Source organism: Bos grunniens, chromosome 2 (assembly GCF_055505025.1).
Source record: "Bos grunniens cultivar Pamir isolate PY7600 chromosome 2, Bosgru_T2T1.0, whole genome shotgun sequence".
Taxonomy (NCBI): Eukaryota; Metazoa; Chordata; class Mammalia; order Artiodactyla; family Bovidae; genus Bos; species Bos grunniens.
Window position 1 is genome coordinate 32,880,588 of NC_141166.1, and position 22,928 is coordinate 32,903,515.

Below are 22,928 nucleotides of genomic sequence, written 5' to 3' on the forward strand. Positions count from 1 at the left end.
TAGAGCCCTTCTCCCTGGACTCCAATCCCAGTCCTACTAACTACTGTGATTTCCTGCTCATCAGTCTAAGCCTCAATTTCCTCATCTGTAAAATGGGAGTAATAGTAGCTTCTACCTCAGAGGGTTGTCGTGAAGATTCAATAAGCTAATATTGATAAAGTATTTAGAGAGGGACTTGATATACAGTGAGAAATCTTCAAGTGTTAGTTAGGGAAATAATAAAAATAGTACATTAAACTCATGACTGCATGAATCTTTTGAATTTGGAGAAGGTAAGGAAGAATATATGTTTTAAAAGGATAGATGATAATTTTGGAATACGATATTAATAGGTAACTAATAGAACAGATAGCAATCTGTATCTGAGGGTTCTGTATCCACAGATTCAACCAACCTCAGATCAAAGTATCTGGGAGCTCTTTGAGGAAAACACGGTTTCTGCTGCGGTGGAACGCTGGGCCACCCACTCCTGCTCCTGACTCACCGCTGTTCGCTCTTGCAGAAGAACGAGTTGGTCAGGAAACCAGAGCATCCATGGCCATTAAAGACAAGAGCAAGACTCCCGTGGAGCCAGAGGTGGCCATTCACCAGATTAGATCACCATCACCAGCTGCGACGTGAAATCTCTGGAGAAGGTATGTGCTAACCTGATCAGAGGCGCAAAGGAAAGGGATCTCCAAGTGAAAGGACCTGTTCCGATGCCTACCAAGACTGAGAATAACTACAAGGAAAACTCCGTGTGGTGAAGGTTCTAAGACTTGGTATCGATTCCAGGTGAGGATCCACAAGTGACTCATGGGCCCGCACAGTCCTTCTGAGATTGTCAAGCAGATCACTTTCATCAATACTGAGCCAGGAGGAGGTGGAAGTCACCATTGCTGATGCCTAAATCAACCTTTTTAATAAGTTGAGTATCAGCTGTTATCTCTCTCTCTCTCTCTCTGGGAAAACATTCCAGAAAGTTCCCCAAAGTAAAACTCAAATTTGTTGTGTACTTGCAACTGTTTACTTAGCATTTGCATTGTATTATTACATGTGAAATAAATACAAATACAATAAATACATTGTGTTTATTAAATGTGAAAGTGAAAGTGCTAGTCACTCAGTCATGTCCGACTCTTTTCGACCCCGTGGACTGACTGAAGCCCATCAGGCTCCTCTGTCCATTGGATTCTTCAGACAAGAATACTGAAGTTGGTTGCCATTCCCTTTTCCAGGGGATTTTCTTGACCCAGGGATGGAGCCTGGGTCTCCAGTGTTGCAGGCAAATTCTTTACCATCTGGGCCAAAGTGATCCATATATATAAATATCTGGGAAAAAATTCCAGAAAGTTGCCCAAAGCAAAACTTGAATTTACTGTGTACTTACAACTGTTTACATAGCATTTACATTGTATTTACTAGAACTATTTAAATAACATTTATATTGTGTTAGGTATTATAAGTAATCTAGAGCTGATTTAAAGTAGAGTGGAGATTATATGCGAATACTATGTCATTTTATATAAGAAACTTGAGCATCCATGGATTTTGGTATGTGCCCGGGGGTCCAGAAACCAATCCCCTGTGGATACTGAAAGAGATCTGTGTGAAGAAAACGTGTGGCACTTGTGAAGCACCAGTGTCTACCAGGAAGGACAGTGTGACAATGAAGAAGTCTGAGCCCAATAGGTGGGCTGCACAGGTGGGCTGCCGCTGGTTGACTTTCTGAAGGGAAAGGTGGTGATGGAGACTCAGCCTGTATTAAGACACATGCTAGTTTTCTACATCGTTTTGTCCTCTCACCTTTTCTAAATAGGTCATCAGGCAATGTTCCTTAGACTCAGAGAGCAGGCATGAAAACTTGCTTTAATAAGAAATACCCTTCTGTCACTCAACCTGACAGGAGAGGAAAGCTGCAGTGGTTTCTCGCCCTGTTTGTTTGAGTCAGAGGGGCAGAGGCAGGAAGATGGAAGCCAGACCTGACGCCGGGTGTCAGGTAAGGGACATGGGGATGCTGGGGCCAGGGGAGGAATTATCAGTTCCAAACCCAGACACCATGACTGTGAAAAGGAGACAGAGGAGAAATGCTTTCAAGTGAGTCATGCTGCTTCGGTTACTTCATTGAAATGGAGGGGTCACAGGTCTGTTGATTCGTTCATTCCTGTCCTCTGAGTGGCAGGAGAAAGAAATGGACCTGGTGTGTGTGTTGTGTCTCCTCTAGGGACAGGTTTACCGTAACGGACCTCTCCCTGGACTGAGGTTTTTGCTCTGCCCGAAGGACACCAGGGGGAGCATCTTGGGCTCCTTTGCCTGAGTTTTCACTTCCTGCTCCTTAGTGAGCTGCTCCAACAACTCACCCACCCTGAGTGACTCTCTCCTGAGACTTGTGCTCTCTGATAACATCCTGCCTCCAAGTCACTAAGAAACACAATGGCCTGAAACCTCAGAGGGAGGGAAGCCCAGTAAGGCGCTTCTACCTTTCTCATCCTCGATGACAAAGGCGCCTTATGCTCTGGTTCTGTCTCTTTGGACCAGCAGGACATTGGATGTTTCAGGCTCTCATGCGGTCTTTTTTATTTTTTCAAACTGCATGTATATATACAAATATATACACACACACACACACACACACACACGGCTGCACCGGCTCTTGGTTGTGACATGCAGGATCTTCGATCTTTGTTGTCACATGCAGGATCTTTAGCTGTGCCGTGTAAACTCTTAGTTGCAGGATGTTGGATCTACTTCCCTGATCAGAAATAGAAACTGGGCCCCCTGCATTGGGAGCTTGGAGTCATAGCCACGGGATGCCCAGGGAAGTCCCTCATGTGGTCATTTTAGAAATCTGGCACTTAGGAGAGGGCCTGAGAGTCAGGTCACATCAGACCACCTGGTTCAGACAGGCTCATTTTCGTCTGGTTCCTCTGGGGTAACCAGAGTTGATCACAGTAGAAAGTTACGCTGATCAACTGAGGCAAAATGTTAGCTTACTGGAAGGATTACTGCTGTCTAAAAGAAGAAAAAAATGGAATAATCATGTTTTGGAAAAGAGAGAAACTCAAACAGATACCCAAATATACAGTAATAGAAGCATTATTTTTTTTTTGAGAGCTTATTGTGTTCCAGCCCTTATTAAGCCCCAGGCATGTACTAATTCATCTGACCCTCCCTACAATGCTGTAAGGTGGGTACTGTTATTATTGTTTGGGTGAAAGTTTTCAGAAAACCAACTTCCCTCACAATGTGACAATCTGACCTTTGCTTAACTGCCACCCTGAAGACCAGATACAGTGATTTGTGTCAAGCCTAATGCCAGGCAGCATCACTTCAGGTAAAAATGACCCCTGATTGGTAAATGGCCCCCAGACTGGGAGAACTGTGTGTACCTGTTAGGAAGCTCTCGTTTTGGGTTTCTCTGAATTCTCACAACTGGCATGTCTCTCTGTGGAAACTTGTAAGCTATGCCTAAGGAATTGTTACAGAAACTACTAGCTTCCAAAGGGGAGGTCATGATATTTTCAAGCCAGAGAAATTCCTGCCTGGAGTAGTTGTTGGCTCCTTGTACTTGGAACTCTCTGTGTGGATTATTGTCAGGGCTTCTGGGCTGAAGAAAAACATCTGATATGGTTCTGAGTAAACCGATGCAAACTATAGAGCCTATGGCTGTCTTGTGAGTTTGAATCTATATTTTCACTATGGGCATTGCATATTGCTTTTATATAGAAGAGGAAACTGAGGCGGTGAGGAGTTAAATAACTCTAAACCAAAGACACATGGATAATAAGTGGTAGATCCTTGTTTGATCCAGGGCACGTGATGCCACCTGGTCTCTTAAACAACTGGCCAGTCTCTACAGGGTACAGACTTCTGGAGGAATTTGCTCCAATTATTTCCAGTCTTGGGTCAGTGCAAGTGGGGAGAACCTGGACAGCCAAACTGAACCATCAGCTCATCTCTTGGTCATGGTGCCACAGAGAAGCCCTTACCTTGATTGCCCATCCCTGAGGAAAATCAAAAGAAAGAGAATGGATGCCAACTGGACAAAAATAATGAATGTCCATAGTTCTTGAGTCAGATAGGGCTCCAAGGATGGCTACATAATGGGCATTAACCTCATTAGATATTTTCTGTTGTTGTTGTTGCTACTGTTGAACACTTGTGTCACTCAAGGGAACCTCTATTTGGTAGTTTTTACAACATCCCCTGCCCGATTTTGTAAAGCATTCAATGATTCATTCATTTATTCATGCACTCATTTATTCTCATATTTTTTCTCATTTATTCATAATTCATTTACTCACTCACTCAGTGAACACATTTAGAGAACCCTGGGGATGAAAGGATGCAGCAGTGGGGTTTGGTGATGTTCGGCAGAGAAGGTATCTCTGGGCAAACTACTCAGTAGCTAAAGTTCGTTGGCGGCTGAGGACAAGAGGTCTAGTGATGAGGGGCAATTAGAGACTGGTGGGAGAGGATGGAGGCTGGTCGAGGGGAAAGTCTGAGGAGAGCCAGAGCACTGGGCATGGACATAGTCTGCCTGGGTCAGGACAAGGCCCTGGAGCCCACCAGGGGGTGCAGCAGGTGGGAGCGGGAGACAGACCAGGGATAACAGGGTGGGGCGGTGTTTGGAAGCAGGTGAGGAGGGGGCAGGCGGGGTTGTTAGAGGAGAAGAGAGAAGAGTTGGTGTGTTCGCTGAAGCATTTGCTGACGACGTGCCCACAGGAAGTTCTTCACTCGAAAGTATACCTGGTGCAGCCATTGTGGAGACCATGATGGAGGTTTCTCAGAAAAGTAAAGCTAAAACTACCATGCACGTGTGTGTGCTAAGTCGCTTCAGTCGTGTCCGACTCTTCGTGACCCATGCACTCTAGCCTGCCAGGCTCCTCTGTCCACGGGATTATCCAGGTTAGTATACTGGAGAGGATTGCCATGCCCTCCTCCAGGGGATCTTCCCGACTCAGGGATCGAACCTGCATCTCTTACATCTCCTTCATTAGCAAGTGGGTTCTTTACCACTAGTGCCACCTGGGAAGTCCAGAGCTACCATAAGACCCAGTAATTCCACTCCTGGGTATATACCCCCCGCCAAAAAAAACCCCAAAACATTAATTCCAAAAGATCTACACACCCAAGTGTTCATAGCAGTATGATTTATAATTAGCAAGATATGGGAGCACCCTAAGTATCAGTCAACAGATGAATGAATAAGGAAGATGTGGTACATATTACACAATGGAATACTCAGCCCTAAGAGGAATGAAACATTACCTCTTGCAGCAAAATGGAGGGTATTAACCTTAGTGAAATAAGTCAGACAGAGAAAGGCAAATAAGATACCATTTACATATGGAGTCTAAGAAAATACAACAAATTAGTGAATATAACAGAAATGAAGTAGACTCAGATATGGAGAACCAACGGGTAGTTACCAGTGGTGGGGGGTGGCGGGCGGCAATAAAGGGTTGGGGGAGGTAAAAACTATTGCATGTAAAATAGGCTCAAAGATATATTGTACAACATGAGGAATACACCCAATATAATAGCTATAGCTAGAAAATAACCTCTCAAAGTTGTATAAAAAGTTAAAGACAAAAAAAACTACACCTGGATCTGTAGTGTTGCCTAATAATGAGAGCTCAAGGCTTCTCGGGTGGTCGTGTCTGGTGGGTCAGGCCTTTGCTCTGGGGGCTGGGGCTCGGGCTGGGGTCTCTCACGTGGCCCATCTCTGGATCACTCCTTTCCCACTGCTCCAGGCCCTCCTCCACTTTGCTGTGCGTTCTCTCTGGGCTTTGCCTCCTGGTCACCTCACACTTTGGAATCTTTTCCTTCTTCACGCTTCACATAATGCCTCAGGGCATGGCTGCTTGCCTGGTTAGCTAAATTAAGAACTGAGTTCAGAGAATGAGGTTGGTGTCAGCGACTGAAGGTTTTACCTGTTTTAGGGAATATATTTATATTTACCCAGTCTTTGGGAAGTCAGTGCGGGAACATTAGACTGGTGACATTTCTGCTGGTTGATGGGGAGAAATATTTTGAAGCAGAAAGAGCTTTGGCCAGACCTCAAACCCTGCCAAAAATCTGGCTGAGGAAGGCCTTCCATAAATAAAAACTGGCCCCAAATTATGCATATTACTTTGTGAAGTAATAAACTCCTTGTCACTGAATGTATAGAGGAGAGTGCTTACCTGTTAAAGTTTTGTCCCAGAGGCTCCATTTAGAATGGACAAGATCAGTGGCATCCTTTTAAAAATGAATATTTCTGTGGGGCCTTGAAACAAAAAAGAAAACAAAAACAAAAAAACACACTGTATTGTAATTCATAGTCTGTCTCCATTTCCCCTGCCTTTTAAGGAAGAAGGATTCATACTTATTGCACTAGTGTCTGGGCTTTCCTGTATAGTGCAAGGGGGGAAAAACCCCAAGTGCCAGCCAGTGGAGCTGGAGACTAAGCTGAGATACAGAGTGCTGAACTGAACCGCATGAGCGAGGGGAGAGGTGGGTGAACCATGCAGGCTGCGTGTCGTGGAAAGTTTTTGGCCTGGCTTTAGGACTAGGAAGGCCAGTAAGATTTCAGAAAGCAGCTGCTATCTGTGTTGAGAATGTTGAGGATATTGAACATGGCAGAGATAAGGAATAATGGATTTAAAGGCACCTTGGTGTTCGTTAAGAATGCACTTTGCCCCTTGGCTTTTTCTTTAGAGGCTGAGTAAAGATTTTGGATTCTTTGGATTATATATATTTTTTTGATGGACAGTAGTTTCTTTGAACACGACTCCATGCTGAGGCTGGACCACAAGGCAGGCTGGCATTTACAGGGGAGAAGTCAGATAGAAAACAGGTAAAATAGTGATCGGCCTTCGATGAAGCCAAAACAGGCAGCCCAGAGCACCCCTCGGCTTCACCCTTGTCCCCTGAGATACCTGCTCTAACCCCTGGGCCTCTGTGGAGCCCAGTTTGAAATCCCCCTTTGACTCCACCTCACAGTCGCCTCCAGTTCTGGAAGTCATTGTGTAATGCCAGCCTTGCCTCCTTCTCAGTCACAGACACTGGCCACAGGGAAATGCAGACTCCTTCTGGTTGCATGTCTGAGTTGCCACACTTTGGAAAAGGTGCCCTCAGCACGGAGGCTCTGGGCCGCGGGGTGTGGCTTTGTGAATGGGGCCCGCTGTGGTTCTGTGGAGCCCAGGTAGCCCAGCCCCGTCCCCCGCCTGGCCCCGGGGCAGACGTCTAGTTCCACGCCACAGCCAGCCCCTGGAGGAGGCTGCTTCTATGACCCACATTTTCCTGTTGCCTCCAGACACGACTTCTCATAAATTGCTTTGCTATATCCCGTTGGAACAAGACTTGAGAGCTTAAACCAGTTTGTTCAGCAGATCTGGGTGTCCTGCAAACAAGGGATCATTTGAGATAGACTGGGAGTAGCCCTGCTCCTGGGCAGGCCGACTGGCAGAGGACACAGTAGGCTGCCTTCTGGGGTAGAATTGTTTGAGGAGTGGATAGGGACAGGGTTCGTTGAGGCTTAAGACACACAGAAGAATCCCAGGTGTGCAGCTCCATCTGAGAGGTGAGACACTGGTTCCTGGGATGATGTGGCTCCGGGGTCCCCCAGTGGATGAGATTTGTATTTTCCATGCTACCCACCAGAGCAGGCTGGAGCTGCCTCTCACTGAGAATTTCCATACGGTCATGGCACTTCTGTCTACTTTTATCCTCCCATATAGAACCCCTAAAAAAAGAGACTTGTGATGGATTTTTTTAAATTACAGAAGTAATACAGACTTGTTCCATTAATCCTCATACTCACTACCTCCACCCTAATATTCACTTATTTTGACACCTTTGTAAAATTCAGAAATACATGAGTTTAAAAGCAGTCCTTCTGTGGAATATTATATGACATCCCTTATATGTGGAACCTAAAAAGAAATGATACAAATGAACTTAAAAAACAGAAATAGACTCACAGACTTGAGAACAAGCTTATGGTTGGGGGAAGGGGGAGGGATAGTTAGGGGGTTTGGGATGGACAGGTACACACTGCTGTATTTAAAATGGATAACCCACATGGACCTACTCTACAGCACAGGGAACTCTGTTCAGTGTTATGTGGCAGCCTGGATGGGAATGGGTTTTGGGGGAGAATGGATCCATGCATCACTTGAAACTGTCACAACATTGTTTGTTAATCAGCTATGAAAAGAAAGTGAAAGGGAAAGTTGCTCAGCCGTGTCCAGCTCTTTGTGTCCCCATGGATTATACAGTTCATGGAATTCTCCAGGTCAGAATGCTGGAGTGGGTAGCCTTTCCCTTCCCCAGTACAAAATAAAAAGTTAAAAATAAAAAAGTCAGCCCCTAAGCTTCTCCTGGGAGCTCTTGTCTCAGGGACAACTGTTGTTAATGATTGAGTGTATGCTCTTCCAGAGTTTTTTCCAGGACAGGCTGCCTTCTATCTCAGAAGAAGGGAGGATCCTAAGTGCTCAGGCTACCGTTTTAGATTTTAGGAGACAAGTAGGATCTGAATGATTGGGGCTGACGAAGGCCTGGTAAGATGCACTGGCCAAACCCAGTCCCTTGTTCTGAGCCAATGACTTTTCCAGCAGCCCTGCTCTTGTCTCATGGGCTCCATTTGCCCATATATATTGTTTTTAATGCAGTTTTAATTGTCCAGACCACAGTGGATTTATTTACTTTATGGCAGGTGGTGATGGACTTGCTAGTGGCGTTCAGGACTGCTGCAGGGCCCTTGGTGAGCAGACAGCAGCTCCCCAGGGCTTCCTGACCAAGAGCTGCTTGAGTTTCTGAACACCTTGAAGGTTTTCTTAATGAACTGAGTGCAGTGGTGGAGGAGAGCATATGGGGTGTAAGTCCACTGGGGAAGTATGTCTTTATTCCTGTAGAGATTTCCAGGGGTCTTAGGAAGGAGGTGTGTTAGTTTGCTACCACTCAGACCAAACTTTAAGACTGACTGTTAGGTTATGTCTTGTCAGTTAAAGGTCTTTGTTCTAGAAGTTCTGTGGGGATGGGGAGCTCTGTATTAGTAAACATGGGCATCCATGCAGTCCTAAAAGAAATCAACCCTCAATATTTATTGAAAACACTGATGCTGAAGCTAAAGCTCCAATACTTTGGCCACCTGATGCAAGAACCAACTCACTGGAAAAGACCCTGATGCTGGGAAGGATTGACGGCAGGAGGTGAAAGGGGTGACTGAGGATGAGAAGCTTGGATGGCATCACTGACTGAGTGGACATGAGTTTGAGCAAACCCTGGAAGACAGTGAAAGAAAAGGAAGCCACAAAGAGTCAGACACAACTTAGTGACTGAGCAGTAGCAAGAAAATGTGTGCAGTGCCCAGCACAGGGTGGTCATCCCTGCTCCTTCGGCTCTCCAGTTTACAGCCGTGCTTTTAAGATTACTTATTATCCATTGGGACCCCCTGGACTGTGCTAGGCTTCTCTCTCCATGGAATTCTCCAGGCAAGAATAGTGTAGTGGGGAGCCAATCCATTCTTCAGAGGATCTTCCCAACTCAAGGATCGAACCTGGGACTCCTGCATTGCAGGCAGATTCTTTACAATCTGACCCACCAGGGAAGCCCCATCAATAACATACAACTATTATTATTATTAGCAACCTAAATTATATCATTACAGTTGACACTTAAACACCACCAAGGTTGGGTCACCAACACTACACACAGTCAAAGATCCATGTATAATTTGTAGTCACCCCTTCATGTCCAAGGTTCCATATCTATAGATTCATCCAACCATAGATGGTGTTCAGTTCAGTTCAGTCGCTCAGTCGTGTCTGACTCTTTGCGACCCCATGAACTGCAGCATGCCAGGCCTCCCTGCGCATCACCGACTCCCGAAGTCTACCCAAACCCATGTCCATTGATTTGGTGATACCATCCAGCCATCTCATCCTCTGTCGCCCCCCTCTCCTCCTGCCCTCAATCTTTCCCAGCATCGGGGTCTTTTCAAATGAGTCAGCTCTTCGTATCAGGTGGCCAAAGTATTGGAGTTTCAGCTTCAACATCAGTCCTTCCAAAGAACAACCAGGGCTGATCTCCTTTAGAATGGACTGGTTGGATCTCCTTGCAGTCCAAGGGACTCTCAAGAGTTTTCTCCAACACCACAGTTCAAAAGCATCAGTTCTTCTGCGCTCAGCCTTCTTCACAGTCCAACTCTCACATCCATACACCACAGATGGTGTGGTACTATAGTATTTACTATTAAGTAAAATCTGTGTATATGTAAACCCACACAGTTCAAACCTGTGCTTTTCACGGGTCAACTGTAATTCAGTGATAAAGAATCGTCCTGACGATGCAAGAGACGCAGGAGATAGGGGTTCGATCCCTGAGTTTGGAACATTCCCTGGAAGAGGAAATGGCAACCCGCTCCAGCATTCTTGCCTGAAAAATCCTATCAGCAGAGAGCCTGGTTGGCTACAGTCTGTGGAGTTGCAAAGAGTTGGACACAACTGAGCACACATGCATATTATTAGATTATTAGTATTAACTGCAAACATACCTCCTGTGTGTGAGGCACACTTGGCATACACTGATGGACAAAAGAAATATTCCTGCCTTCATAAAGCTTATGGGCTTCCCTGGTGGCTCAGTCAGTAAACAATCCACCTGAAAATACAGGAGACTGACTGCAATGTAGGAGACCTGGGTTCGATCCCTTGGTTGGGAAGATCCCCTGAAGAAGGAAATGGCAACCCACCCCAATATTCTTTCCCAGGAAACCCCATGGGCCTGGTAGGCTACTTTCCATTGGGTCTACAAGAATTGAACACAACTCAGTGACTAAACTACATAAAGCTTACAACCATTGGGAAAAGAAAGATGTGAACAATATACAAAAATGTGCAAGTAGATTTTGCTGTGTTTTGAATACTGGTAAATGTTATGGCAGAAAGGAAAGGAAAATTGGGAGTGTGGGCAAGGGGTGAGGAACAGGTGTGGTTTTCAGTAAGATTGCTCTGGGTAGACCCCATGAGAAGATAAGATTTGAGTCAAGATAAGATTTGAGTCAAGTCTTAAAAAAGATATGGTAATTAGAGAAATTCTGCAGTTCAGTTCAGTTCAGTTCAGTCGCTCAGTCGTGTCCAACTCTTTGCGACCCCATGAATTGCAGCACGCCAGGCCTCCCTGTCCATCACCAACTCCCGGAGTTCACTCAAACTCACATCCATCAAGTTGGTGATGCCATCCAGCCACCTCATCCTCTGTCGTCCCCTTCTCCTTCTGCCCCCAATCCCTCCCAGCATCAGAGTCTTTTCCAATGAGTCAACTCTTCACATGAGGTGGCCAAAGTACAGGAGTTTCAGCTTTAGCATCATTCCTTCTTAGGGAGTAAGAAAATTTGGCCATAGTCCTTGAATAAGGACTTACGTTCTCAGTGCTTCCCTTCCCTGCACCAAGCCAAATATATTTATGTCACTCTTAATAATTTTAGGAAGCCAAAAGTAAATTCTTCATCAGGAAACAGTTGGGGGGCGGGGCAGAAATGGGAAGGCTCCAGAGTAGATGGTGAGAGTGGGCTCTTTCTGAAAGAAGAAATGACCAGAGGTCAACAATGACAGAGCCGTGCCTGGCTGGATAGAATGGTGGGGATGCTGAGTGCCATGCGCGGCCATGGAGTGAGACTGGAACAGCATGGCTCTGAGTTCTGGGGTCTGAGAATACTAACTCACGGATGTGACTGGGGACCATCTCTCCCCTTCCCATCCCTGGACATTCCCTCCTTAAATCCCATTACGGGGAATACAGATGGTCCTCGACTTATGATAGTTGGACGTTTTCTATTTTATAGTGGTGTAAAAGCACTTCTCATTCGGTAGAGACCAGACTTCAAATTTTGAGTTTTGACATTTTCCAGGGTTAGCCACCTTGGCTATGTGGTACCACCAGTGTGGTACCACCTTGTGATGCTGAGCAGGGTAGCTGCTGCAGCTACCAGTCAGCTCCCAATCAGCCCTGTGATCATCAGGGTAAACAACCAATACACTTACAACCATCCTGCATCCATTCAGGCATTTTGGTTTTCACTTTAAGTACAGTATTCAATAAATTACATGAGATATTCAGCACTTTATTATAAAGTTGGCTTTTTGTTCAATGATTCTGTCCAACCGTAGGCAAGTGTAACTCTTCTGAGCATGCTTAAGCTAGGCTAGGCTAAGCTCAGAGAAGGCAATGGCTCCTCACTCCAGTACTCTTGCCTGGAAAATCCCACGGATGGAGGAGCCTGGTGGGCTACAGTCCATGGGGTTGCATAGAGTCGGACACGACTGAGTGACTTCACTTTCACTTTTCACTTTCATGCACTGGAGAAGGAAATGGCAACCCACTCCAGTGTTCTTGCCTGGAGAATCCCAGGGACGGCGGAGCCTGGTGGGCTGCCGTCTATGAGGTCACACAGAGTCGGACACGACTGAAGCGACTTAGCAGCAGCAGCAGCAGCAGCAGCAGCAGGCTAAACTAGGAGGTTTGGTAGGTTAGGTGTATTGAAGGTGCTTTCAACTTATGATCTTTTCCATTTATGAAGGGTTTATCTGACACGAACCCATTGTAAGTCAAAGAAGATCTGTACATTATTTTGGTTTCCTCTTTTAAATCATACACAGAGCCAAGAGGAGTAACACAGTAAACTAAATCAACATCGTATTAGCGATTTATCAGTTTTTGCTCTCTGCACGAAGAAACTAGGAATATAGGACTCTGAGAAAAGGGAGAAGGAGAGGTGGGAAAGGATTTGGGGAAAGGGGAGGTCCAGGCACTGCAGCGAACCAAGCAGACCTGTCTGAGTCTACCCTGCTCAGTTATATCCACTTTCCAATGGAGAACTGGAGGAAAGTTGCTTCACCGACACAGATGGGTTCCTGATTGAAATAGAGTTGACATTTGAAGAACAAGGGTTTGGATTGCTTGGGTCCACTTATACATGGATTTTTTCCCACAAATATGTACCACAGTATGTACAATTCTCAGGTTGTTTGAAGCCACTGATGCAGACAGGGGATATGGAGGAAGCAAGTGTAGAGATGACTGTAAGTTCAGACTTTTGACTTTGCGAGGGAGCAGCACATCAACTCCTGCACTGTTTAAGGGTCAACTGTATAAGGCAGTTTTTGAAAAGTCAAGAAAAGCCTGCTGATTGAGAACTGATGAGGAGAGAGTGCCTTCTTTTAAATCCCTGAGCTAAGGAGAAAAATACCCTCTCTTCTTCTGGTTTCTTGCTGAGTTAAAAGTTGGATCCCTACAATCTCTACAAGTAGAGATCTTGACCCAGAGTTTTCCACAGGATTCTGCATCCTGAGGATAAGTAATTTTGGGGGGCTGATTATTCTGTATTGACTGTCCTCCCCATGGGATGTACTGAGCAAATGTAACATTCAATTTGTCCCTCTCCCAGCTCAATAATTCTTTCTATTGTCCTTTTCAAAAAGCCCCTTTGGAGGGAGGATCCCTCCCTGCCTATCACAGTCACGTAAGTACTACGTTTGATTTATTTGAATGACAATAGCTCAGTGTCTACCAGCAGAGTCTGCAGGTAGGAGATGGTTTGTATTAGTTACATGGCTGAATCCTGTCAGATGAATGGATAATTATAACAGTTTATGCTCAGTTGATACTTGTGTGTGCATGTAAAGTCACTTCAGTCGTGTCTGACTCTGTGCGACCCTATGGATCGTAGCCCATCAGGCTCTTCTGTCCAAGGGATTCTCCAGGAAAGAACACTGGAGGGGGTTGCCATGCCCTCCTGCAGGGGATCTTCCCAACCTAGAGATCGAACTTATGTCTTTAATGCTTCCTGCACTGGAAGGCAGGTTATTTATCACCAGCGCCACCTGGGAAACCCCAATTGAGGTTCAGGAGATTTCAAAAGGCTTTCCACACAGTGCTCACTTAATCCTCACAACATCTTGGTAAACATTTTCCTTGTTCTCAATTTAAACATGAAGAACATACTCAGAAAGGTTGGGTGACCCATCTAAAGCCACACAGCTGAGGAGTGGAGCTTGTGTCCTGCTCTGGATTCTTGCTAGGTCTCACTAATCTGAGCTAGGGTTCAAGTCTGTCCATACCAGGCAACACGAAAGCCCTCTTGGATGTTTGAATCCTTGTTTGAACATACTCTCGACCGTAGATAATTAATACAAATGATTGGTCAGAATGTCCTGCAATGAAAATGAACTCTTAACCTGGATGACTCAAAGAGGAGAATGACAAGAAGTCATTCTTCTAGTCAGGGAATCAGGGAGGCTCTCTGTCCCTGAATAACCCCCAATAACCCCCAAAAACCTTACTCCCATCCTCTCACCAAATTTTATGGCTTTGAGATATGTTATTAAAAATGGCATCACACATACGTTTCATAAAGGAAAAGTGATGAGACTTTGCTTCTGCTCTTGGGCATTTTGCTGTCTGGAATACCATTCACTGATCAAACCTGGTCTAATGTAATGGTTCTCAAATTTTAATGGTCATGAAAAGCCACTCAGAGGGCTTTTTAAAAGTGGAGTTTCCTTAGTCATGCTTGCCATTCTGATTTAGGGGGTGTGTATTCAGCATCACTTCAAGGTAGTTCTGATGCCTACTAAACATATCTGCAGGGACACTGGCTTGGAGTCACTCAGAAAACTGCTCCTTTCGTGACTTGAAGCTTTCAGAACACCAGTCGGGAGCTCCAAAAGTCAACACCTTGTGGATTCTCACCTAAGTCTGCCTCAGGTCACTTTGAAGGTTTACTTGAATTGCTTACCTTGGCTGATGGCCGAGGTTTCTCACCACTGACTTACCGTGGTGTGTGGATTTTGTATTTGGTTGGAACTCTGGGGCCAGGGGCCAGGGATGGATCTCTTCTCCAAATACCTTCTACTTTTTACAATCATCAAAAGCACTATCTGTGTCTGAAGGTCATTGACCTAAATGTCCCACTAAATGACTAAAAATGGTGCAAGGAATCCTTAGTGATGGCCCAAATTCTGCACCTGCTCCTCTTCTTTCCTTGTTAAATATTTGCTGTCTGTCTGAACTGGGAAAGGTTATTTCACACCAGAAGCAAATGGGGATGGTTCTGGCTGATGCCTGTTTGTACTCCTGTGTGGTTTTATTTCCTTGAGAAGTGCACCGTGGGTAGAAGTGTTGTCTCTGCCTCCTACTAAAGGGCTATTCATAACAGTGCCCCTCGGGTCAGTCAGCTTGTTTTGTCTGTTCTGTGGCTTTATGGAGCCTCTGTTTGCTCACCTGTAGCAGATGTTCTTGGATTCCAGATGTTTTTAAGTATCTTTCTCTGTGGGCCTATGTAATGCTATACAGCAGCAATAAGCCTTAAAGGTGTGTGACTTTGTAAGAAGTTCTGATTGCTTATTGTTTGGAAAGTGTTTGTGGTCCCTAATTAAGCATTTCATTATCTGCTGTCAAGGTCTTTTGGTCTGTAAATGGACTGTATTGAGCTGAATTGTTTTTCCAAATTCAACATGGTTTTACGTCTGTGTTTGGCGATATGTGAATTTTGTTAAATTGAGACCCACATATGAGGCACTTAGTAAAGAATTTTTAGCAGATGATGACAGTAAAAACACACCCACAGAAACTTATCTCAATAAAAGTATGTTTATATTTTTAAAGAAACTTGGGAAAGGCAAAATCTAGGAGACCTAGGAGTATAGGAACTTAATATTTCTAAAAGCACTTGAAGCAATATTTCCAACAAATACAAAATTAGACAATATGTTAACTTTCTGTTATCTATTACTAAACTCAACAAGTGTCAGTTTATGATCAACCTTACTTTTCTATAACTCTCCTCATTATTCCTACCCTGATTATTCTGAAGCAAATCCTAGGCATGTAGTAATACAACTTCATATGTAAATACTTTAGAATGTGTTTCTAAAAGACAAAGACTATGCTCTTAAAACATAATCATAATACACAAAATAATGCACAACAATCATACCGAAGAGAAATTCCTTAATAACATCTGGTATTCAGTCAGTATTTATGTTTCCTTAATTAATATCCTAGGAATGCATTCTCTTTTCTTTCTTTCTTTTTTTTGGTAATGAATCAGGATCTAAAAATGTTCCTACCATGAGATTGGCTAATTCTCTCTTTTAATCAACAGATACCCTCCTCCATTTCTTTTTATTGTTCTTGTGATTTTGTTGTTATCTTATCGTTTTTGTTGAAGAAATTGTGGTTTGTCCTAGAGTTGCCACAGTTTGGATTTTGCTGATTCCACTCCAATGATGATGTTAGATAAAAATAAAATTCATTATGTGTCCACACTGATATTTCCAACTGAAATTCAGTACTAATGGTTTTTATTTAATCTCTTATATTTGTGTCTTCTTTCTCTCACTCTCCAAACTTCTTAACAATAGCAATATAATTACTTATTTGTTTATCCTGTACTACACACAAGACAATCTCAGAATAAAATACCAACACTATTACAAACACTATGGTTAGTGAAACTAATTTGTGGCGAGTTTATTTTGTAATTGTTTTTGTCTCTAGGTAGGTACAGTTAAATTCAGTGATATGCTGGTAAGTGTTCAGTAATCATATTCTGAAAACAAAGAAACATGAAAACAAAATCAAAATAAGCCAAAGCCTGACTTATAGCATTTGCTGACTTCCATGGTGCAAATAGAGCTTCCCAGGTGGCAGTAGTGATAAAGAATCTGCCTGCCAATGTAGAAAACTCACATGTGGGTTCAATCCCTGGGTTGGGGATATTCCCTGGAGTAGGAAATGGCAACCCACTCCAGTATTGTTTCCTGGAAAATCCCTTGGACAGAGGAGACTGGTGGGTACTGTCCATGGGGCCACAGAGTTGGACATGACTGAGTGACTAGGCACAGCATAGCATGTGGTGCAAATACATCCATGGGGATTGTTTGAGGCCACTGAATGCAGATTTGGGGAGACGTGTGCACAGCTTGTGAGACCGGGCTGGCTGGCTCCCAGGCACCCTCAGGGGATTCCTCTGCCTGATGACACTCGAAAGGGCTCTCACTGTGAGGTGCCACCTACTGGACACAGAGCCAAGCTCACTTTCCCATTTCATGTTAGAGTTTCAGGGATTGCTTTCTACATTTAAATTTTGTTTTATAATTATGCAAAATACTTGTGGTTTCAAAGTCAAATCTACAAATTTTCAAATAAATCTAGCTTCCATTCCTACCACCTTCACCCCAAGTCTTCCCTCCCCCATAGGTAACTGATTATTTTAAAATATTATCACAGATATTTATATGTATAAATGTATACTCACCTTCTTAATATATTTAAATATTATTATATATAATTATATATTTATATAGTTTCATCTTTCTATATATGGATGAATGCTTTCATCTAAGCATACTTTTCTGTATCTTGCTGTTTTCACTTAACAAAATATTCTGGAAGTCATTTCATAGCTATGTACAAAGATATACTTTGTTCCTTTCGAACTAAATAGACATTATTTTCTGAATAGACTCTGTCTTATTTAACTAGTTTCTTATTGATGAACAGTTGAGTTCCTTCCAATAATTAAAAAAAACTACAATTGGAGGAAAATTGCTTTACAGTGCTGTGTTGTTTCTGCTATACAAGAACATGAATCTGTCATAATTAAATATTTAGGTTGGTGAAAAAGTAATTGTGGTTTCAGATTGTGATATTTAAATCATTATAACTAGGCTTAACTATATCTTTATTAATCAAAATATAAACCATTACAATTAACACATTTTTGCCAATGAGAAATAAGTTTGTTTCTTTTTGTAGCATAAAAATCCATGTTTTGGGATTCAACAAACTTTTGGAAAGCATTTTCTGCCTCCTGCTGCTTGTGGAAGTGTTTTCCCCACAGAAAGTTGTTGAGATGCTTAAAGAAGTATCTGGTCGCGTGGAGTAGGTAGCCGCATGAATATGGCATCTGTAGCCCAATTTATTCAAATTTTGAAGTGTTGGCTGTGCGATGTGTGGTTGGGATTTGTTGTGGAGAAGGATTGGGCCCTTTCTGTTGACCAATGCTGGCTGCAGGCATTGCAATTTTCTGTGCATGTCATTGATTTGCTGAGCATATCGATACATGCTGAGATTACATCTGAGCATTCTCAGATGTAATGGTTTTGCCAGGATTCAGAAAGCTGTACTGGATCGGATGGACAGCAGATTACCACTAACTAGGACCTTTTTTGGTGCAAGTTTGGCTTTGGGAAGTGCTTTGAAGCTTCTCCTTGGTCCAACCACTGAACTGGTCTTCACTAATTGTCGTATAAAATCCACTTTTCATTGCATATCACAATCCAATTGCAAAATGGTTTGTTGTTGCATAGAATAAGAGAAGATGACACTGCAAAATGATGGTTTTAAAAATTTTTTGGCCTGCTCATGAGGCACCCACTTACTGAGCTTTTTCACCTTTCCAATTTGCTTCAAATGCTGAATGACCTTAAAATGGTTGACATAGAGTTCTTGGCAACTTCTCATGTAGATGTTAGAGGATCAGCTTTGATGATCCTCTCAATTGGTTGTTAAGAACTTCCAAAGGCCAGCCACTGAGCTCCTCATCTTCAAGGCTCTCATCTCTTACGCAAAACTTCTTGAAGCGCTGTACGTTTGTTAGCAGTTCCTGGGCCAAATGCATTGTTGATGTTGACAAGTTGTCTCCACTACTTTATGACCTATTTTGAACTCGGGTATGAAAATTGCTTGAATTTGCTTTTTGCCTAACATCACTTCTATAGTTTAAAATAAATACAAAATAGATAGCAAATAATAAGTCATTAACAAAAAAATAAAGTGAGAAATGCATATTAATATGATGTATAACATAACCACATTTATTTAAGAATGTATTCCAATATCAAACAGCAGATTTCAACAATACAAAACCACAATTACTTCTGCACCAGAAGTAATTCTATCCCCTCCCTCTTGAGTCTCCCTTCACTCCTCCCATCCCACCCCTCTAAGTCATCACAGAGCACCAGACTGGGTTTCCTGTGTTACAGAGGAGCTACTTACTCACTAGCTATCTCTTTTACCCTTGATAGTGTATATACGTCAATGCTGCTGTATTAATTCATCCCACCCTCACCTTCCCATACTGTGTCTACAAGTATGTTCTCTATGTCTGCATCTTTGTTCCTTCCCTGCTAACAGGTTCATCACTACCATTTTTCTAGATTCCATATAAACGTGTTCATATATGGTATTTGTTTTTCTCTGACTTTCTTCACTCTGTATAACAGCCTTTAAGTTCATCCACCTCAATAGAACTGACTCAAATTCATTTCTTTTTAATGCCTGTGTAATATTTCAATATTGGAGTCCCTTCCAATAATTCTTAAAAATTTATTTTTTTGAGGTTGACTAGGTAGTACATTCAATAATTCAAAATTCAGATGCCACAAAAGAGTATGCAGTGAAAATATCCTTTTCACTTCTTTTCCCCAGACGGCTGTATCCTATCTTTAGAGGCAACCTGGTGTTTCATACAGATTCTCCTATTTGTGTTTGCAAAGTGAAGACTGTTATTAACAATTTTATTTAGTAAGGGGGATAAAAAAGAAGGAGAGAGCTCAAATATTTCAATCAATTTCAGTCAATGATGTCATTAGGTATGGGGTTAGGCATTAGGTTTTCAATTGCAGTTGACTTTTCTATTATATGTGTTTGCATTCCCCTTTTCAACTTCAAGAGAAGACTCCTGAGAGTCCCTTGGACTGCAGGGAGATCAAACCAGTCAATTCTAAAGGAAATCAACCCTGAATATTCATTGGAAGGGCTGATGCTGAAGCTGAAGCTCCAATACTTTGGCCACCTGATGTGAAGAACTGATTCATTGGAAAAGACCCTGATGCTGGGAAAGATTGAAGGCGGGAGGAGAAGGGGATAACAGAGGATGAGATGGTTGGATGGCATCCCTGACTCAATGGACATGAGTTTGAGCAAGCTCCGGGAGTTGGTGATGGACAGGGAAGCCTAGAATGCTGCAGTGCATGGGGTCACAGAGTTGGACAACACTAAGGGAATGAACTGAACTGAACTTCCAACTTCTACATCAAAATAGCAGAAGGACAAATTTGTTAAATTACCTTTGTCTGGTTTGGAATAAGGGAATGATGATTTAAGAGGAGTAATGACAAATTTTCTCTAATTATTATGTTCTAATATGGACAGAGACAGTGGCATGCCAAGAATTAACCATTCTCTAAAGTAAATAAAATTGATTCAGACATGTCTTTGAAAATATACAAAAGACACCCATTTTGTTTTACTAGAGGTAGTGCAACAAAAGCCTAGCACTACAAAAGAAAAATCCAGACATATCCCAATTAGCAACTACCAATATTATGCAATACACATAGTGATGAGAGTTCATGACATCTTGTAGGGAGAAAAGTTCAAAAGTTCCTTCAATGTTTTGCATGGTCCATGCTTCCCAGTAATCTAGCCCCAATGTGGTCTCTCACACTGAATCAGGGCTGACTCTGTGGCCAATAGAATATGGAGGAGGTGACAGTGTGTGACTTCCAAGGCTGGGTCATAAAAGATACTGTAACTTCTGACTTGTTCTCATCAATTCCTTGCCCTGAGGGAAGCCAGCCACCAGCTTGGGAGTACACTCAAGTAGTTCCGTGGAAAGATCCAGAAGAGGAGGAACTGACTAATAGCCATATCCACTTGAATCCACGTGAGTGAGGCTCCTTGGAAGTGCATCTTTCAGCTCTAGTCTGACAACTGCAGATGGTTTAGCCCTGGCTGTATTTGACTGCATCTCCATGAGAGACCTGAGCTATAACTGCTCAGCTGTGCCCTCCCGAATCCCAGAGCCACAGACAGATCAGCAATATTCCCACTGTTTTATATTACTAAGTTTCGCGGGGGGGGGGGGGGGGGGGGGGTGGGAGGGTGGGGGGGTGGTTGTTACTCAGCACTAGATAATTAATATACTATCTGATTCATAAATTAGTAGGAAACAGTAATTTTCACAATAACTTTGCAAAGACAGCCTTTTCTAAAATAATACTTATTGTTCTTATTCTTATTGTTCTTTCCTGATTAAAGAAAACTGAAACATGCAATAAAAGTGCAAGAAAAAGTAGAAAGCATTTTCAACCTACTATTGTAAGTGAAAGTGGGGTCCGGATGCTTGCCACTCTAAAGCTGACAAACAGGCCAAGTTGGTGGAAAGGAAAGTTTGCTTTATTTTGGATGCTGGCAACCAGGAGGCGAGAGGGATAGGCTATGTGAAGAAATAGCACAGTAGGCTCTGATAGTCATTTTGAAATTGGTCATCAGTGGTCTGTCCTATGGCATCTTGATTTATTTAAGTACAGTTAATCTTCAGTTCCTTGCTTTCTTGGTGGCTCAGATGATAAAGAATCCACCTGCAATGCAGGAGACCTGGTTTTGACCCCTGGGTTGGAAAGATCCCCTGGAGGAGAGCATGGCAACCCACTCCAGTATTCCTGCCTGGAGAATCCCCATGGACAAAGGTGCCTGGTGGGCTACAGTCCATGTATCACAAAGAGTCGGACAGGATTGAGTGACTAATTACAGCACAATCTTCAGTTCCAGGGTCAGTTTGCTTCCCTTTCTTGAGGCCAGTTCTCGGTGGCAGCTTATGTCTGGTCATCGTGTAGTTAACTTTTCCCACCTGGTGGGGGTTTCAGTATCTGCAAAAGAGCTCACAGGATATGAAAGTTCTTGAGAAGGAACTAAAGGTCTTTGACTATTCTTAATGACTATATTATTATTATTTGGTTTCTTTTGACTGTTTTCTTTTGTCTCTGCATTTTCTCACTTCCCTGATTAAACTTATTTGTCTAAAATTTTCTACAGACAAAAGGCAGGCAGAGGACTTGGGGGTCTAGGCCCATACAGTCCTGTTCTATTTCACTGTTATGCTGGATATATATCACTGGAATATACTATCCCAGTTATACAGTTTAAAAATCCAAGATGCAGAGAGGGAAGAAACTTCCCCAAGTTATACAGCAGTTAATTGGTATGGACAGTATTTGAACACAAGCCTGTTTAACTCAACTATATATTTCTGTATATTCTGCTAATCTTAAAAGAATGAAAAAATCTACAACAGAATGAATATATTTATATGCATAACTGAATCACTTTGCTATGCATCTGAAACTAACACACGTTTGGAAATCAACTATACTTCAATGAAATCAAAATAAAAAATTTAAGAAGGAAATAAATACAAATGCCTTTTAAGTAAAAACTCTCTGAAGAGCAAAAATATCACTAAGCCTTGGTTTCTGCTCATTTATTCATCCAATGTTTAACAAATAGCTTTTGAACACCTGTTATGTATTAGGCTCTGTGGTAGGGAAACAGAGGTGAACCAGAGAGACATACCTGGTTCCTGCTTTCATGGAGATTATGGTGTAATGGAAGACATTGACATCAAACACACACAATGAAGACGGTAGGTTCAGATTGCTGTGCTAAGACGTATGTAAGTGCATTGGGAAAGAATACCATAATTGAAAATAATTTAGGTTGATGGGTTGGAAAAAACTGGATATTTTAGTTGAGATCTGTAAGAGGTAGGAGTTAGCCAGATGAAGACCAGGTACCAGAATATTTCAGACGAAGGGAATATCACAAGCTAAGAACTTTCTGGAATCAAAGATAGTGTCTCTGGAGAGTAATTCATAAAGTGGAGAAAAGTGTGAGGTGAAGCTGGAGAAGGGCTGAGGCCAGATCACATGCATGACTTAGCCAAGGACATGCCACAGGTTTCATTTCAGAAGCAAAGGGAAGCTCAGAGGGACTTGTCATTTCTGATTTGCACGTAAAGATCTTTTTAGCTGCTATGCTGGGGAAAGATAGACAAGGGGAGAGAAGAGGTAGGGTACCAGCAGGGAGGTTCTTGCAGCTCTGCAGTTGGTACA

General features: G+C 42.9%; 1 pseudogene; it reads left to right on the top strand.

Moving 5' to 3' along the window:
* Positions 1-404: 404 nt before the first annotated feature.
* Positions 405-994, top strand: LOC147377888 (small ribosomal subunit protein uS10 pseudogene; annotated as a pseudogene).
* The last annotated feature ends 21,934 nt before the right edge of the window (positions 995-22,928 follow it).